Below are 16,750 nucleotides of genomic sequence, written 5' to 3'. Positions count from 1 at the left end.
AGAGCAGCAGGCACTTTATAGGGAGCTGATGATAGAGCTCAAAGAGTCTGCAGACCTTGAGATGAAAACGTAAATGGCATAAGTGTGGGCAGGATCAGACTCATGAGACAATCAGAGCTGGAGTTAGGTTCAAATATTGTAAACACTGTTAACTTGAACATTATTTATAACCACCACTTGACCTTCAGCACAACTTGGCTGGTGGAAAGAACTTTCTTAGCTGGTGGAAATACATTCCTTTGTTTTTTTTTTAGTATTGTAAATACTGACAAGCGCCTGGGAAGACATTGAGATAGAGGTGTATTGATAGCATGTGCTCCCCAAAAGTACTTGAAGGGGCAAAGCTGAGTACAAGGTCACAGTCTACATCCCAGCACACCAACTGCTTGAGCAACATAGGAGATCTACACTCATTTAACACTTCTATCTTCACTTCTCATGTAGTTACTCACATGTTACACTACAAAAATGAGGAAAAAGTCTAGAAAGAGTCCACAGAATCTCTGTTGCAAATTCAAAGCCCTTAGGATGAGGGTCCATACCACCAGCCACCAGTGACATAGTCCTCTGCACCCTCTCACCCCAGCTGTGTGAACTTTGAGGAGGTGACCAGGGACAACATATAAAGCATACAATACACATACATATAGTGCACATACATTCGGTAAAGGGCACCACTACCCCTTCAAGTGATTGCTTAGCAAGGAAGAGTCCTACACTACTTTGTGTAACTTCCCTAACAGTGAGACATTTATAAACAGAGGCTGCACTAGCTGGTTATGTTTAAAAGAAAATGTTGTGTCCAGTTGCATTTTGCACCTTGTCTGAGGCTGCAGAATGATGGCCACCAGAAAAACCCGCTCTGGAGATCAGTTTGGTGGCACCATCAGCTGCTCCAAGCCTCTGTGGTGACCTAAGCTACACAGGGATGGCAGTCCTGTTCCCTCACTGTCCTGGGAGGATTTGAGAGCAAAACACTGAAATACATTGACTGGAATTTCATGCTTTCCAGTTCAGAATTCTGGATTCAAGTGTCCAAATCCTATTTGGGCATCTAAACACACTGACTGACATCCTTTCCCCATGAAGGACTTTTGAAAGTCTGAACATAAAGGAGAAGCTGTCCGCTTCTTTTCCCTTTACTTTAGTTAAAATCAACACTATTTTTCCGTTATGTTTAAATGCAAGAAAAATCTGTGAGATTTATAGGTATTTCTTGAACTTGGCTTCAATGAGGTGATGCTTTTGCTGCCTCTTGTGGTATTTGGCTGAACAGAGAAGTTTTTTTTTTTTTTTTAAATACGGTATTAAAATGGAAATACTGGCTGCACAAAACATTTACCTGTTATCTGAGGAAAGTTATTTATGCCCATAAAACTATTTTTCCCTTAAATTATAGGGTACAGTTCTGTATGAACATTTACACAATAATGTTTTTCAGAAATAACTCAGAAAACTTTTGGCATCTGATTTCACAATGTTACTTTCCAGCCTACAGTTAGGATATTAAAGAATGGACAACCTTCAAACAGGCAAGCAATCCCAGATCAGAGATATGACTAACTTTTTTTTTTTTTTAATCTATATCTATATTTTTAAGATCCATCTAAATCACTAGATTCTTCGTTTGTATTACAGTGAGTTTGCAAGATTATAGTCTGCATAGGCATTTCAAAATGAAAAAAGTGTTATCACTGTGAAATAAACAAAATGTAAAGGGTTCTTTCACAAATTCACTTACTAAACTCCTTTAACAACTCATTTAGCAGCTAAATCAAGAGTCTCAATAAAAATCAGCAGAAGTTAGCCAAGAGCTTCCAAAGAAAGCAAGGATACTATTTCTTAACCATTTGATCACTTTTAAACATCTCCTGCTAGTTCTGTAGTTGCTTAGATTTTGATTTTTTGCACAAAATAGACTGAATATCATGCCTGAAGAAAAACAAACATATTCTCCAACATAAATTGTCATGACAATAAATCTTAAGGGCCACTTATGCATTTATATTTACAGCTTAGTTACAGTTTTGAATTGTGATTTTTTAAAATTTTCTGTTTAAAAAATATGGAAAATGTCTAAAATAAATTGATTAGACATTGCAAAGAAAAGTTTTAGGCTTACCTCTGAGTCAAGCAGGTTATCTTGCTTGCTTAGCAGAATATATCTTTTAGAAATTGCACCTGTAATGAAAAGTTTGCTCCTGTGCAACCTAGAGCTGTTGGGCAGTGATTTAAAGACAAATGGGAGTGTATCAGATGAACCAATCAACAGTTGCTACACCCCAACAACTCCCTTTGACAAACTTGCGTCAGCTCTTTTTAAAAAAAGGGGGAAAAAAAAGGAAGAAAGGTAAATCAGTTTATTGGAGCACACTGAGGGCAAACATCTCAGTTACCAGTGCTATTTGCTCTCTGAGCTGAACACTGTTACAAAATTCATATTTGCAGAATGCTTCCTAGGCTTGATCATGCTTTCATTTCATAGTTTTTTTGAAAGATATGTAAGTGTGCATTAAACTTTCAGTAGCATAGTAGTAATAAGCCTTAAAAATAAGCCTGGGATAAATAGCTAAGTGGTATCACAATTTTCTCTCTCTGCTCCTAATATACATCTTGAAATTGCAGGGAGGTCTGCCCAGGCAGGCCGGATCAGAAGTATGTACTTTCAAACACGTCGGTTGACCTGTACCTTAGTTTCCAGGTTGAAATATTTACCATAACTGATATTGCAGAGGGCTGGACTTGTACGTCAAGTGACAAACGCTATTGCTTTAACCTTAATGGGGAAGAGCGGTGGAGAACTTCACTACCTTTGAGGTACTGGATGTATTTGAGAATTTATATCCTTTTAGCCAAATACCTAATGGTCATAATTAAAAAATAAACCCTCCAGTCCCATGTAGGTTTTGTGATCAAAGCACCCAGGCTGGCATGGTCGAGACAGCAGAAAGGCAAGTATATGGCTATTAATCCCCATCGTTTCCCACAGAGCGCTTCCGGCTATCTTAAGGATGCTGGAGGACAACACGTGGGACCCTGGTCCTGCTGTAGGGCAGTGCTGGGCACGTGCAGAGTTTCCTGTGCAGGAGGGCTTGGCTCAGTGCCATCGCGGTTGGGACTGCCCCTACACTCATGCAACGTGGTGGCCATGGCCTGGGTGCCCTGCCTGAGGGGACCTGGGTGCAAATGACCTGTCCCTGACACCTTGCTGTGTCTGGCTTGTTGTGGCTGCTGCACTATGCTCTTCTACTGCTGGACTTCCTCCTCCCTGCAAAAATCTTGGACTCACATGAATAGTTTCAAGAAAATAAGCTCCATCTCCTTCAGCTGCACATACTACTGCTATTGACTACAAAGGCAATCATGAAAATCAAAATTAAACCCAACTAAATCCAACTGTACAAGTAGTGAAGCCTTATCAAGAGGCACAAGGTTTGGAGAAAGAGATCCCATGTCACATTATACCTACTAAAATAGTTGGAAAAACAGGCAAACTTCTAGGCTTAGACTTGTTGAAAGAAGTCAGAGCCTGAAAGCTCCATATTTTCCATTACATCAGCTAATCAAATGAGGGATATGTTCTCTTCCTATAAAGCATACAATACAGAGTATGTCTTCAATGAATTAATGTAGTTCTTAATCACTCAAAAGAATTGTGTTTTGGCACCAAAAATATTCTCCAAGATTGCTGCAATTGTGATGACTGCAAATGCCGAAGGGGCTGGGGGAAGGAAGCACGGCGCTGCTTTGCAGTTTGTTTGTTTTGTACACTTGACAGAGCTGTGGGTATAGGCAGTTTCCTCATTGCCCCGTTGTTCATGTGCATGTCTCATGTAACAACAGGGGAGAGAAAAACATTTCTTTAAACAAATGAAAATATGATTGCAAACCATAAAACAAGCAGTAGGGGGTTTCAGAACAGATGTACTAACAGACCAGCAACAGCTGTAAAAATTACTTCTCATACATCTTTTGAACCTGATTAAAAAAATAATAAAGATTAGTGCTTGCTTCCTTTCCAAATATCGCAAAGATACCAATATCAGTATTTGATATCCAGAGAGTCTAAGTAACATGCCACATTTTACTCTGTAGCCACATCATAGCACCTGGATTGATCCAAGTCCATGCGTGTATGGATGGGTGGAGTTGTGAAGACACTGATGTACATGAGACTACCTCTGCCTGCCCAGCAGCTGCCCTTGCCTTAGAACTGAACACCCAGAAGATGCCAGTCAGTATATGGTGAGCTGCCAGGTGGGCCTGGTATAAACCATCCACATGCCTGTAAGCAATTTGATCTGCAGAAGAAGAACCATCTGCAAATATGGAGTGACTTGACTCTGCCAGTTCTTTTTGTCTATTCCTAACTAGAAAATCATTACTTCATTTCACCAGAAAAGACTTCTCTCCACAGAGCAACTGTTACTGCCTGGTCTTGCTTGAGGGGAGACAAACAGTAGTGGATTAAAATCGCTTTCTGTCTTGTCTTCAAGACAGAAATTTTGTTTCAGTACTGCATTTTGTTTCAGTACGTCTAAAGCCAACTTCACCTTTGCTAAGATTGCTCGAGATCATGCATGAGTTTGGAGAAGCAAATATATTTTCTTGCTTGTTAGTAAAGAAAAGAACCAAGTTCTTTGTTATAGTGTTGAGAGCACAGTGAGGAAAATGCAACTTAGGGTTACACGTGCTGTCCATTCCTGGCTCTTGCTGGCTCTGATTTGTGCAGGACATGTCTGAGCTGCAGTCACGGTAGCTGCCCTTGCTCTCAGGGAAAGGTCAAGTGCACTGCATTATAGCAAAGGCCATAAAAGCTGATAATCACATCTCCATAGTTCCCTTATTTCCCTAGCAGTTTGTGGGGCTGACTATACTACAAACTCGGATCGTCATCTGTCTGTGTGCTGCCTATGGAGCATCTTCCAGCTTGCTAGCAAGCGCCTCCCTCCACCCAGACCTGTGTTTATTCCTCTTCTGTGGAGGCTCCGTGAACTGCTGCTGGGAAAAGCACCATAAAACTGGGAAACCATATACTAAACTTTCTTCTAGTGCCTTTGGACTAGCCAGCACATTATAGAGACCACACATGATGCAGTAATACATGCCATTGCTTACAGGAAAAAAAATTGCAGACACAGGCATATTATTTTGCACAGAATAGACCTTTCTTCAACAATCCTCTAGACCTAGAACAGTGTTTAGACAGCAGAAGTTTTCAGCTAGACAAGGAGTTAGTGGTGATGGCAGTGCCGCTTGGAAGGGCTCAATGACACTGATGCAGGCAAACCCTCCCGTATTTCCACCTTCCAGCAATTCCCATCTTCTGAGCACTGTCATATGCTTTAGGGCATTTGCAGGAAAATCTGTTAGTCATTGCTTAAAGCACTTGCCTGTGCAAAGAACAACCAAAAGCTTGTTTGACTGTGTGAACAGGGAGTGCTGGCTCCAAGCTCAGACCTCCAGATCCCCCAAATATGGAAAATGTCCAAAAAATAATGACAGAGTTTCTAGGATTTGGCAAAGGCAAAGCTGATCATGTCTGCACTGTTATCCCTGGAAGTTGCCTACTTTGTTTGTGCCTGGAGCCTTGGCTGGCAAAAAGATGATGGATGGATGACTCTGAAAGTGCAGGAGATGCTTTTATCAAAATGCAAAGCACATTTTTACTGTGTTTTGACCTTGGGGCATTAGAATGTGAGGTTATATAAAATGTTTTAGTAACATTTTCCTGTTTTCTACAAACAGGAAACCCTACTCTAATCTATAAGCTAAAAATAATAAGATGATTATTTTGGAGTAACTGCTGCTCCCTGACTCCTATTAGCTTCCTCTTGCTACAATAACCTTATGCCTGTGCTTGTTTCTATTACATATCTACATACAATAAGTCCAATTCCACATTTTGAAACGGTTCTAGCTATGCTTTATCCTTAGTAATATAAAGAAATAAAAAAAAACTCTTTAATCCACAGTTTCATTAAGTTTAAGGCCAAGAGTAACGTCAGACAGCTTGAATTCTCACCCAGATCATGCAAATCCAAGGAGCGGCATGACTTCAGCTAGACTAAGATGTTTGGAGATCTGAGAGGAAGCTCTAGATACTTGAAGGGTAGTTACAAAGATAACAGAGCCACATATTTCTCAGTAGTGGCAGACAACACAGACAAGGGGCAGCAACCACAAACTGGGGTGTGGGAGGTTCAGGGTGGATATCAGGAGAAAGTTTTTTTTTTCTAGAAAGGTAGCACAACTCTGAGACACATTGCTTTGGGAGATTTCTATCCTCACAGGTTTTCAAGACTGCACAAAGAAAAGTCGTGTCTGAACTGACCCAGTGTTAGTGAAAGTCCCATTTTGCGCAGGTGATGGGTTTAAGAAACGTCCAGAGGTCTTATCGAACCACAGTTTTGATGATCCTGGGAAACTTCTTAACGCCACAAACTGGAAAGCAAAGATATTAAAGATGCCCTCATGGCAGCAATCTGATTAGGTGAGACATTGCACACATTAGGCAAACAACACTCCCTGTGTCAGCAACGGGTTGAAAAAAAAAACAAAAAACCTTAGTGAGGAATACAACACTCCATTCATGTCTCCAACAAATTTAGTGAAGAAAGAAGTTTTGGCTTCAGAGATCATTTCATCTTCACACATACGCACACAGAGTTGAAAGTGCTCTTTTAAAATGCTAATATTTACAAATTTTGCAAAACAAAACCGAGAATAGTTGATAAATGTATTAAATTTTCTCCAGCAGTATAATCACAACATTTTTTGAAAAAAATGTTGCAACATTCTGTTTTTCATTTCCAAAAGTATAATTTCATGCTACATCCAAGTTTATGCCAGTTTCTCTGACAATAATGAGCTTCAGAAGGCAAGTATGAAAAGCTGCATCTGGCAATTTCCTACAGTAAATGGAGGAACAAAACTCAAGCAATTCATTTTAAGAACTAGGATTCATCATAAGCATAAGTTTGAGAAGCATGGTTATAATTTTCAACATGTTAATTGGTTTGTTATCATGCTTTTGACCATTCATGTACCACATTAAGTGTGACTATAGATGCTACTGGATATTTTTTTGAACCATTACCACATCTCCCTTTCACTATGATTTCTGACAATCCAGTCTGTAAGGTTTTATTGTTTCTTGTTACTTTTAAGTTGAAAGTAAAGACAGAGAGGTTCAGATTCATCACACATGAAAAAAGGCACTTCATTGCAATGATTAAACAAGGAAACCATTTGCCCTGGGGTCACACTACCTTCAACAGAGGAACACCTCAGACAACAAATCAGCCCATCTAAGTTCTGTATTGTTCCCAGAAAATGTCTCTTTCTCTACTGCATGCAGAAGGGTCTATAGTCAGTAGCCAGTTTTTTGATACTTCATTTAGGAGCTTAAAAGTTGATGGGATGTGTGTAGGCCTTGGGAAGGCATACATATTATTTATATTATTTAAAAGAAAGACTAATCAGGCAAAACATGTTTTGCCTTCTTCGTACTTGAATGATGTCAGGAATGGACAAAAACATCTCTCAGTTTTTACCCCTAGTGCTTTTGTTTTTCCACACCCTCCCATTAAAGAGTTGACTTCTGTGGTGTCAATCTCCCTTCTATTATTTTGAGAACACTTTTGGGAACATCCTGCACATCCTGCACTGTTAGGAAAATTATTCCTGGCTTCAAGCCTTGTCTGAGTGAGGGCAGGGGGCTACCTGGATATGCTTGCTACAAGCCTGTGCCTGTTGTTTGTGTTCTGAAAGTGCCCGTGAGTGCTGGGAAGAATATATTGTCAATGATCTACACAGAAAGAGACTGAGCAAACATAGTTGCAAGACAGAGGAATAATGAATTCACTCAGTAGTGAAAAGTTGGGTAATATGCAGATAACACCAAAGTTTTGTGAACAGTGTTTTTAGATGTCATAACTCACAGGGAAATATGGAGGTATTACACCAAGTTAGCCTGTCTCCTTTCTATGCTAGTCTTAACATTCTTGATCTTTTGAAGCTATATATCACAGTTTATTCAAACTCTTTACACTGTGCTGTTTGCTATATGTAGAAAACTCCCTTTTATGGTAACTTTAGGAGTGCCTGTGTTTTCTCTTGTCACTTTCTACCCTACTGTGAGAGAGTCATTTGGGGCACAGATTCCTTCCATTAGATACTGGTGGCTTGGACAGTGAGTGATGCTGGAACTTACAGACTGTGGGAGCATCCAGAGCTGTGCATCAGGAGTGTCTTTAGGAGCTGTGCTTCTTTAAAGACTCCCACTTGGGTCTAGGTGAAAAGGAAGTGATCATCATTCATATTTTAATGGGGAACACATTTTGGACCATCTCTAATCAGTCAGACATGTCTGCATTTGTGTTGCGGTTTAGAAGCCTCAACAATCTCCAAAATAGCTGGTAACAAGCTAACAAATCACTCCTCATTTCAGGGTGACAGGGCAAAAGGATGCAAGAGTTCTCAGAAGGCCATCTTGGTTGTTGTAGCATGCATGCAGCTAGCAGGCTGAGAGAAGAGAATTTTATTTCTATCTGGCACTTCTGAGAGGACATCTCATTTTTGGGCCCCCAAATAAAAGAAAGACATTGATAAACTGAAGTGCCATAGAGGTCAACCAAGACAGCTTGGGGCTGGAGTACAAGAGACAGGAGGAGGGCCTGGTAGAGTTGCGCTTGTTCAGTCTGGAGAAAAGAAGGCAAAGAGGAGATAATACAATCGCCTAAAACCACCTAACAGAGGGTATGGAGAAGACAGGGTCAGACTCTCCTTGGAGGTGCACAGAGATAAAACAAGAAGTACTGGACACATGATGGAACATAAATAATTCAATTTCTTATTAGGAAAAGTTTTTCCACAATGAGTGTAGTCAGACTTTGAAAGTAGTGACCAAGAAATGTTGTGAAATCACCTCTAATAAGAGTTATTGAGAACTCGACTGGACATGGCCCTGAGCAACCTGTTGCAGTTGGCCCTGCTTTGAGCGTGGACTGGACCAAATGGGCTTTTGAGGCCCCTTTCAACCTACATGGCTCTATCCTACCTACCACATTGCCTTGTCCAAATTAGGATTAATAATATGTGGTCCTTCCTGACTGAGACCAGAAGCATAGCTGCAGCTCATGTGATGAGCTAAGGAAAGGAGATGGACAAGGGGATAGGTTGCAACTTTTGTTAGACCACTGACCTGGTGGAAAATATGAGCAAACCCTTGATAACAGGCATTTGTCTAATCTATCTATGAATGTGTTTGTGTTAACTATGATTTGGTTCTGTGTTTCAGTTGTTGTTGTAGCATGAGTCAATAAGTTTGTATAAAATTTACTAACATTTATTTATAAAAATAACATGTTCGTATAAACTAGATGCAATTATAATCAGTCTGTGAAAACAATCAGAACTCCCTTTCCTTAGCAGACTCTGCAGGAGAGCAATACTGTTATTTGTACTGCCTGGACAGTGTATAATGCTTTGCAGCACTCAATAACATAACTCAGACCCTGAGAGAAAAGTCAGCTTTTCAGAAGAAATCAGGGTGAGGTACCACCCTTAAAAAGGTTTATATGTACAAGGAGAAAAAAAACCCATGCCTTCAGAGACCCATGGGTGTTGACAGCTTACAAGGATTTCCCATTTGTTAAAATGCATAAGCCAAGAGGTGAAACTGATACATCCCAGGACTTAATTCTCCAGTAGAGCAGGAGTCCATAATTCTCTTTTGTTGGTAAGATGGAGATGTATACACAGTAAACAAAGCTGCTGTCCTCAGATTCTACAGAATGATGGCCCCATAGGTAGTCCAGAACATGAAACTGAATTCTTGGTTTAGTTGCAGTTTTATTTGATCTTGAATTCACCTCTAAGGCCATATTTGCAAAGAGCTTAGGCACTAGGGTGATTGTTAAAGCTCATGCCAATGTGTTGGACACTTGAATTTTCCCTGGGGAGGTCCCCAAGGGAAGGTCAGTGTCCTTGTCCTGCAGTGCCACCACGCAGGCAAGGCTGAGCAGCTAAGGACCTGGGGAAAACAGACTCTAAAAAAATACATATTTCTTTGCTCAAGCCTAGTGTGTTATATATGTCCAGAACACACTAAATAGGAGAATGAGACTGTTGGAATCTAACAAAGCTTTGACTCTCCTCCATGCTGGACTACTGAGAGTCCCGTGGATGTGGCTGGCTTTGAGCATGGGAAATGTTAACATATCTACCCAAAACACACCTCATAGCAGCTCAGAATAAGAGGTCTACATGTCCTTCATAGTCCTAACGCACTCTCTTCTTCCCAGTCCTCTATCTGCAAAATGCAGGAGGTGGTTAGTACATCCCTATTTTGCTTGAACATCTAGATAAGAACAGCAAAGGAGCTCAGAGGTTCTCAGGAAAAATAGGGTGTCATTTATCAGCTGCTATTTAACAGAATGAATTATATTATAAAGCTGCATAAAAAAGACAGAGTGCCAGAGGGGTTAAACAGATCAGAATCATAGCCTATGTGAAACATTTCTGCTATTACTTTTTTGTTGAAATTTCATATCTGGAAAAGCTTTGTCTCTGGCAGCTCAAATATTTTCCTTGATAGTGGTCCTTAACCCATGGTAGTGACTTTTTATAATGCTTTATTAACTTCTAAAAAAAAAAAAAAAAAGAATCACCAGATGACTTATAACAATGATTCATATTATTGTTATTGCTCATTATTATCATTTGTCATATGAGACAATGCCTGGCTGAGCATTTTTCCTCTTCAAAAAGAGAAATCTGGCTTAGCTCTGAAAGCTCAAAATTATGTTTATTATACCAGCAGAAACATGTTTATTACACTGTCATGTTTTTATATCCCTCCTGCTACCTTGTGAAAAGCATACTTTTGCTCTGAGCAAACCGTGAAAATTTTACAAGGTTTTGCTCTCTGTGATCAAACTATCGATCCAACAACTTTATGTGTTGGTAGCCTGTGCCTGACCCAACAGATTGCCCTTTATCTCTCAGGACGGTACCTAATTCTGAGAGGCACTTCATAGGGAGGATTCCTTCCGCACTACTAATCCTGATTCATGAAATTTCCTAAAATGTTCTATTCTTTCCTAAAATGTGAGATGGGAATGGTTATATGCTGCTTGTCTGCATGATTATTAGAACAGTGGGATTGGATCAAGAGGAAAAGCAGCAAGAAACAGGTAATAACTGAAAGTAACAATGATAAAAAAAACTAATGAGAATGCTATTTGCATCCTGCAGCTGCAATATATTTATGGAAAATCGTGGCTCAGAGTATTTCCAAGCACTTAACTGAGCCCTTTGGACTTCTGAGCCACACTGAGTTCACAGGTTTTGATGGCAATATTTCTGCCAAGTGACTTTCTGAACACAAATACTGATCAAAAAAAGTCACACTACAGAAACCCAGTCACAAGTGATATTTCTTAATTGTGTACCTTATCTGAAAGACTAACAGATGCAACAGAACTGTCTTCAGACCTGGAATCTGGAAAGGAGAATTTTCCCTCCCGAATCCTATTATTTGATCTAACAATTTACATTACCTTCCCCTGCAAATCTAGCTTCATGAGGATTTTCTATGCTTTGGTAACCCATGGAATATTGTTAGAAACACACTAGAGGTTCACTGTGGCATAAAATCCACCCAAGCAGTTTGCTTGGTTTTGTAGTGATGCAAATATTTATTGACATGGTCACAGACCATGCCACAGCAAAATTACCTAGACATGGTCAGCACACTGTGGTCTCAGTTCATATAGGGTAACAATATCATACAAAACATTCCCCCTTCACTTTTAAATTTATGTGGTGTTGCGTCAGAACTGGTGCCACTGAACATGATTCTTCAGTCACTTAAAACACTATCAGCAAGGGAAGGAAACCCATGAAGGACGAGCCTGGTTTCCCATTCCTTGCTGCACAGATGCCAGCTAAGTCTGAACCACAGAGGAGCGATCCTAACACTATAGTTCTACAACTAGCTTAAGTCAACATAAGCAAATGCTGATGCTAAAAGAGGCAGTGCCAGCTTCCCAGTGACCCAATCACTGTTTTCACTCTCCTTCCCCAGTGACTGCAAATAGTCATACATACATATGTGAGAGGGGGAAAAAGGGCTCATTTTAACACAGAGCTTTGCCCTGATCCCATTCACTATGTGGCTTCATGAACCTCTGGCAGAAGGGAGAGAGGGAGAGGTGGAAGTGGCAATAAGCAGGCACAGGAGAGGACTGGAAGGTAAGCCAGACTGCTTTTTCCAGTTTAAACTGATTGGAGAGCTATAGAGGAGCGTAGAGCACTTGCACAGGGTGCCCTCAGGATGAGAGATTAATGGACGATGGGGTGCATGAAAGCAGAAGGTTGACTTCTCTGATCCATTCCACCTGGATTAGGCAGATTTTTTTCTGAAAGACGTAAAATGCCTCCAGAATTGTTTAATGTAGTCTGGACATAGCTAAAGTACCTTTCACTTACAAAGTGCTTCACTTTACCCATGATGACATCTAAAATCAAGTGCTGATAATTTCAAACAAAATGTAACATAGTCAAGTTGCTTTTTAAAATGAAAAACTTTGTCTCATTTTTTTTAAGGGAAAGCACTTGCCTCATAAAAAGCTTTTATGTTTCAGAATACTATATTGAAAATAATGTTTCTTAATAATGACTCTTATAACAACATCACTTAAAGCAATTAAATCAATTAGTTCAATAAAATTCTTCAACAGAACTGCAATATTTTGGCCCTGCGAGTGATTGAGTTTACTGCCTTTCCAATTAATGAAAGGTTGGTTCCTTTAGCAATTACGCTCTGATTAGTCCGCAGCAAAAACACTTTCCATTGCTTATCCCCTACTGTCATCAAAGGGCCTTTATTGCTGGTTTTTTTTTTCATTTTCTCTTTAATCCCAAATTAACAGAGTTTATCCCAATCCACATAGGTAAATCTGCTCGGTATTATAAAGGAACATTATTTCCTACTAAGTGATTATCCCCAAAACAAGCACTGCTTGCTTTAGGCTTAATTTTAAAAATGATAGTTTTGAGTGTTCACAAGCAAATATGAAGAAGTAGGGAAAAAAAGGAATGGTTTGTCATGAAACATTATAACATAGTCCACAAGCTCTTTTCATAGCCCAGGTAATCAAGTTTCTCTCAAGGTGAGATAATTGTCAATCAAGCTCTCAATTCAAACACAGCTGCTGAGAATCAGAGATGAACAAAGCCAGGCACTTCACTACAGTTTGAGCACCTGACTTAAAATCGGGGTATGGAATCTGGGAACCTGCTATAACTCCATACTGCTATAAAGCAGTTAGAAAAGAAGTACAGGTTGGAAGGTTTATTCTTTCTGTAGTTGTAAACATATATTTACTGTGCTGCTTAAGATGGCTCCTAGTGAGAAAATTTGTTTGTAGATACCTATGTATTTGTAGTTATTTAAAAAGAAAATTATTTCTTGACTTGTAATAGGCAGTTGGTATTTCTTTTTAGTAAATTATGTTAATAAAATCTTTTTCCTAGCTCAGCAACTGGAATGAGCATGCCAGAGAAGACTGCAAATACGCTGCAGTGAGCAGTCATGAATCCTGCAAAGATGCTTCTTACTTCACTCTTTCTTATTGAAATGTAATGGGAAATTAGATATACAAGTACTGTTAGAATGGAATCATATTTACATTTACTTGTGAACATAAACATTAGTTTATGTGCCTCTTTATGAATAATATATTAAAATATATTTATCATGTTATAAGTTTTGTAACTTACTCTTTATGACTCGGTTAAGCACAATATAAATCAAAATCTGGATATGAGCATCTCTCACAGGAAACAAACTTTTTCTTTTTTTTTTTTTTGCACTGCACATCATGCACTGCTATTATTGATATGGTGTTGGGTAATTTTGCATAAATATCGATTGCTAATTTCGTAAAAATGAAAAGCACAGTTCCCAGATTATGTCCATGACCTTATAAAAAGTCTAGAGAAAACAACCTCATTACGAGACATACCTTGCAATAGATGTTTGCTTAACTGGAAATCCGCAAGAGCAGCTGCCCAGTGCAACGGTACATATTTGCTTCTGAATCCTTTCTCAAAGGCACTATGTAAACATGTTGATGGAATGAACTGCATTTTTCCCCACCTCCATTTAAGCAAAACAAAGAGACTCCGAAGACAAAATATGTTTTGTTTTTGCAAGTAGCATAATGTGGTGAGAAATTTGCTTTCTATAGTACTATTTAAGTAGAGATGTGGGAAACATCCCTATTCCTATGCAGATGCTGTGTCTCTCTGTACTGCTCAGTCATATTTCTGTTTGAAAGTGAATATACTTCTATTTCTAGAAGTGTTTGTGTATGGAGCTCTTACTTGTCCATATTTGGCTTGATATTATCTAGCTACTCTAGTTTCATCACTTTGGCAAGAGAAAATCAAGAATTGCTGTACAGAGGACGTCAGTCCAATCCAAGATACAAGGTTTGTTCCAGATTTTACTCTAATTTGCCTTAGACTGCAAAACAGTGACAAAGATGACAAGGGTTTTTATGATGTGGGTAGCTGGACTAACTGATTAATTTCACAAAACATCTTCAGCAGCAACCAGTGAGAGCACTGATTTTTCAGTTGCCCCTGTCCTGGGCGAGGTTCAGTGCTGTGACTTAGAGGTGGAAGTATCTGTCTCCTGAGCCAGTCATACTGGCCAGTTTTCACTTCCTTTCTGGGCTCTGCTGTAGCTTTTCTTCTGCCAATGTCTGTATGGGAATCTCTTCAACCTGTCAACACTAAACTTGAAGTAGCAGGAGAAATTTCTCCGATTTTTCCTTCTCTCTTGGAGGTGGCTTGCCACTTTCTACAGCCAAGCTCCAAAAAAAGGAATATGAAGTGTCAAATGGTTGGACATTAGTGTAACGTTGTTGAGTTGGTGTCACTCCTTCTCTCCTCCTTTACTGGCCACTGATACAAGTTATCATAGAATCATAGAATTCTTAAAATTGGATGGGACCTTCACAGATCATCTAGTCCAAATCCCCTGCACATGCAGGGTCACCTAGAGCACGTGGCACAGGACTGCATCCAAGCAGGTTTTGAAGATCTCCAGAGAAGGAGATTCTTCAACCTCTCTTGGCAAGCTATTCCAGTGCTCTGTCACCCCCACTGTCAAGAAATTTTTCCTTAAGTTCCTGTGGAACTTTTGGTGCTTCAGTTTGTGGCCTTTACCTCTAGTTCTATTGGTGGCCAGCACTGAAGAGAGGTCAGCCCCATCCTCCTCACTGCCTCCCTTGAGATATTTATATACACTACCAGTCTTTTGCAATCTCCTTTGCTCGGTATCTGCACTTGCTTTGGTGTCTGTAGGCAATAAACCACTAAGTAGAAACATGGACTGAATTCTGAGATATTCATTCATGCTTAGCTCTTAGTGCTGTCAAAGGGAATTCTGTTTGAGTAACGTTATCATCCTCTAAGGTTTATACTGTAAAAGGAAGAAAGACTAGAAAAAAATCATGTTCTTTTGGCAATCAGAGATGGCCTTAAGATAGCAAAGCTTTGTTCTTTGGCTCTTAATCTTTGCTTTCACAATTCTAGCAGTATTTTCTGATTCTTGTTAATTTATTATGGATTTTCCCCTCTTTCTCCTTCGAAATTTCTTTTACAATTATTTCTGAAACAATATTTAAACTTTCAAAATTAAATGTTGGATTAAGTAAAGGAATAAAGCAGAAAACATAAGGAATGAGGATAATAGCAGTTAAAACTGTCCTGTAAATTACTGTTCTGATTTGATAGAAAATTTGGAAGATATTATAGTTTTATGATGTTAATTTGGAAGATATTATAGTTTTATGGTGTTATGAACTTTTCTTGTTTATAAATACTTTGAGACAAATTGGGCTAGCTCTGTTGTTTATTAATAGAGTTACCAGTACATGGATATAACATCCAAGGTAATTATGAAATCAGAATCATCAAGTCAATCAACTAAATCATTAAGGTTGTGGTAATATCAAGGTGGTAATATTTACCACTACCGCCTGCAAAATGGTTTTCATCAGTGTGCTATGATATTTTTTAAGTCAGTTTATTCAGTTCTAATTATCAGAAAAGTGTGATAAGAATTGCCTTACTATTTTGCAACGATTTTGAGAAAATCAGTTAGTGCTTGAAGAATATTTTAACTGTTTAATATACTGTGCTCATCTTTTAATTAGGCATCTGACCTTAACATAGCACTTCTTAGGATTCTTAAGTTTTTCTTAACAACATGATTCTTGATTTTTAATTGTTTCTATCAGACTCTGAATTCTGTAGCTATGGTGAGGTCTAACATCCGATATCTTATGCAAGGCTATGGCTTCCATGATTTGAAAGAGAAATTCATTCAGTCAAAATATTAATGGACTAATGATGAAGCTTCCTTGTCTCTGAACTTTATGCACTCAGATGGTATTACTGACTTTTCATGCGATTAACACTATCACACCGTGATTCTGATTTTTTTTACTGATCCTAAGAGTCAGAGCAACAAAACAAAACCAAGTCAAATCTTCTAACATAAAGAGGAAGATTACAAGCCTAGCAGACCACCAGTGATGTTTCCACTGAGGAATACTGGGTTTTATCACAAAACAAAAGCAATGAGAATTTATAACTAAGTCCAAAACAACTCATTGTGCTACAGAAAAGTGGTGTATACAAGAAGCAGTATCAAAGAGGTATGAAATTT

General features: G+C 39.0%; 1 long non-coding RNA gene across 2 annotated transcripts in view; it reads left to right on the top strand.

The window, feature by feature from the left end:
- The first annotated feature begins 14,140 nt into the window (after window positions 1–14,140).
- The window catches only part of LOC104570236 (uncharacterized), a 54,691-nt gene continuing 52,081 nt past the window's right edge, over window positions 14,141–16,750 (top strand). For both annotated transcript variants that reach the window (XR_015913686.1, XR_728687.2), the window contains exon 1: window positions 14,141–14,236. This is a non-coding gene — a long non-coding RNA (uncharacterized LOC104570236). The remainder of the gene's footprint in view (window positions 14,237–16,750) is intronic.

This window comes from Tinamus guttatus, unplaced genomic scaffold (genome assembly GCF_059628265.1).
Source record: "Tinamus guttatus ecotype Peru unplaced genomic scaffold, ASM5962826v1 Tinamus_guttatus_pri_ptg000368l, whole genome shotgun sequence".
Taxonomy (NCBI): domain Eukaryota; kingdom Metazoa; phylum Chordata; class Aves; order Tinamiformes; family Tinamidae; genus Tinamus; species Tinamus guttatus.
The sequence above is the reverse complement of the archived record's forward strand: the minus strand, read 5'-3'. Positions and strand labels throughout refer to the sequence as shown.